The sequence below is a fragment of the Gavialis gangeticus genome, unplaced genomic scaffold (assembly GCF_001723915.1).
Source record: "Gavialis gangeticus isolate Ggan-Ray unplaced genomic scaffold, GavGan_comp1, whole genome shotgun sequence".
NCBI lineage: Eukaryota > Metazoa > Chordata > Crocodylia > Gavialidae > Gavialis > Gavialis gangeticus.
Genome location: NW_017729022.1, coordinates 128,479,863 through 128,483,259, shown reverse-complemented (window position 1 = coordinate 128,483,259; position 3,397 = coordinate 128,479,863).

Below are 3,397 nucleotides of genomic sequence, written 5' to 3'. Positions count from 1 at the left end.
TTTATAATTCTATGAACTGCTTGGTTTTCCTCTCTTTTGCCCACCTTGCCTCTCCCAGCAATGCCCTCTCCTTTTTCCTCCCTCTTCCCTACCCATTGTATTTTAATCACTGCTTTTCCTTCATAGAAACTGATGAAATAATCTACTGCTTATGAAAGTTTATGTATTTCTGATTTAGTTAGTCTACAAGGTGCAAATCAACTCTGCCTTCTGCCTGTGTTGTATAAAGAAATCCTCACACTACTAAAAATCATCTTTATGCATCCTTATGATTTGGGGGGTGGGGTGGCTCTCTTTGCCTTCTCAAGCTCTGCAGCAAGGAGAGAGACACTGTTACTGTCTGAGCACCTACTAGGTGATTGTTGACTGTGCATTTGGCAGGCTGAGAAGGTACTGGAGAAGCCCCATGGCTATATCGGATCTCATTAGGGTGAACATTTCTGCTTGCTGTGCTTTATGTAACCTGTCTGAATCAAAGGCAGTGGGGTGGGGGGGTCACTGGTAGGTTGGAGGGCAGAAGTGGAAAGACTGACTGGTATGTACATTAACAGCCCAACATCAGGACAGTTATGAGAGGAATTGGAAGCACTTTTCAACCCCTGGAGGTCTTAAGATCTCTCTCTTGTGTACCTTACAGAACTTGGCTTGCATGTGGGTTCTGGACAAGTAACAACTTCTACATTGGAGAGGTGGATATGGGTTTTGGGAGGTGTGTGTCCATTTTGCGAGCAAACCCCCCCCGTCACAAAATAAAACTTCACCGAGCAGTAATAAACAGTAGAAATATGTCTGAAATCATTCCAAGCCATGTAACATCAAGGTGCTGAGTGGTGACAGTTCCTTCATGAATAACAGGTCTGCATATGCAAAGTCCCAGCAATTCTTATCTTTCCCTGGGGTTGAGTAAAAAGGATTCAGTGTCAGTTGGTTTGGGCTTTCAGAAAGATAGCACTGTTTGTACGGTGCAGTGGCTGTTAGGAGGTATTTTGGTTTAGCTCCATAAAGCTTTGTGACATCAGCATTTGCTGCCTCAGGAACAGAGGGATGTCTCTGTGCATGTTCCTATGCACCTCATGTTTTGAATTGGAGAAGAGACAGGAATGCTCTTTACATCTCTGTTTCATGCCCAGAAAATGTGTTTTTTCTTACCTGTTTTTTCTTCCCCCCCAGTCAAGGCCAGTATTCAGCAAGAGTGCAAGTCTCCAAGGATACCTTGGCTTTGGCCATTGAGCCAGATAAGATGGTCATCCTTAAATTCACAGATTAGTGAACTGGAAGAGAGAAGTGAGAGTTCCTGAAAATTTTTCCAGCAAGATCTTTATGGGCTGATGAGCTGGGACAGACTTGCTGCAGGACTGTTCAGCAGCTGTCAGCAGGGAGTATGAAGTTGGGTAGGATGCCTTCAGAAAGCCTGTAGTTGTGAGAGTTTGTGCAGGTGGGCTGTCAGCTATCCTGAGTAACAGGGAAAAGGGTAGGGCAGTAACTGTTGCTGAGCTAATTATAGACTGTGGTGACTGGCTTGTATATCACTTTGGAGAATGGCAAAGGCCCATAACAGGCAACTTCCCAAGGTTTTCTGATGTGCACTCTGCCAGGCTCTTCCCAGTCATGGAATTCACTGCTGAGTAGGTTAGAAAGGTGTCCAAGAGCAAGAAGGAAGCCCTTGCTAGCAATGTGTGGGCACAACTTAATAGCTGCTGTGAAAATCTACTGAGAGCATGCCAGAGGACAGAAGGGATATCTGGGCTGAGATCAACCTGACACACTGCAGGCAATTAATTGTCTTTTCCTCCCTCCACCTCACCATTCTGAGCGCAGCCTGCAAGCTATTTGTTTGGCACTCAGGCTGGAAAGCCAAGGCCCAGTCCTTCTACTAGTGATATTTCATGTTTGCCTTTCACTCCTATTGACAGAACCCAGGCAGTTGGATTGAACGGTTAAGCAGTTGGATTGAGCAGGCAGTCGGATTGAGCCACAGTTCCTTTTAACAGTTTTCTTTTATAATATTTCAGTGTTCAGGGGCTGGTTTCAATGTCTTCTTCCTCCTGTTTTGCAGTGCACTGATCCAGGGCCAGGGGTGGACTCAGGGGGAGTGCAGTGGTGCGGTCACACCCTCCCTTCCACAAAGGTGCCTCATCTGCAACAGTAACAGGTTTGAGTCCCTGCTGCCTATCCATCCACTGCATTTCACTGGGGGAGATGGGTGGGGCTCCAGCTGCAGGGAGCAGACGTGCCAAGTTGCAGCAGGGCACTGTGGTATGCCTGCCCCTTTAAGGGAGAAGCTGCTTGAGAGGTGGCCTGGGGACTAATTAGAGACTCACCTGGTAGGAAGAGGGCTAGGCTGGAGCTAGATAAACCCAGAGCCTGAGCCATTCAAGTAGTCTAACCCTGAGAGCCCTGGGGAGAGGAGTTCTCTGCAGCAGGGCAGAAGGGCCCCTGAAGGACCAAGAGGCTGGGGAAGCAGAACAACTCTGCAGGCTTGGGAACAAGAGGGTGTGTCTACACATGCATTAATGTGCTTTAGTTAATGTGCATTAAATCTAGTACCTCTGGGTACCTATACATGTGTGTGGAGGCTGCTTCGAAGTGCTGGAATTCCAGTGTGTTGGAGCAGACTTGATTAATCAAGTCTGCTGGAGCATGGCAATTACCATGCTGCAGCAGCCTTCTGTGTTTTGTGTATCTGCATCCTTGAGCTTAATTGCAGCACGGGTGCTTGAACTAAAGCCTGTTGAATGAGCTTTAGTTCAAGTGCCCCCCCTATCATTTTTAAGTGCAGGAATGCTGATACAGGAGATGCGGTGGTTCTTTAATTAGTACAGCTCTCAGAAAGAAGAAATGGAGGAAGTTCAGGGACCCATGAAAAAGTTTGCTTAGAAAAAGCATGCAGTGATACACCAACCTTCTCATTGACATCTGTCTCTGTCCTGTTTGGCCAAGTCTTGAACTTCCTGGAACTCTTCATAGGGTCTGTGTACTGGGGGTCCCTTCTCCTTGACCTCAGCATATCTCTGTCCCTCTGGAGTTCTTTCTTCAGGGTGCAGTCCACTGTGTTTTCAAAGTAGGATGGAGTTTGAGCCCTATATAGCATCTGGTGCTGTAGTGCAAGCAGATGTGACAGGAGACAGCCTCTCCCTCTGCCCTCCACCCTCTTCCCTCCTTCCTCTTGTGCTATCCCTTCATCCCAAGACTGAGGAAGCCCCATGCTTGTTTCCATGAGGGGGTTACAGCCTGAGGCTTGCCTGGGAAGTTCCTGGCAGCTGTCCATGGTACTGTACCTGAATGCTAAGGTACCATAGGTGGGTGAGTATAAATGCATGGAGAGGTGGGTAAGCAGGATGAGAGTAGTCACTTCCAGATAACACTGGGGGCTGACTATTTGTAGATGGGGGGTGGG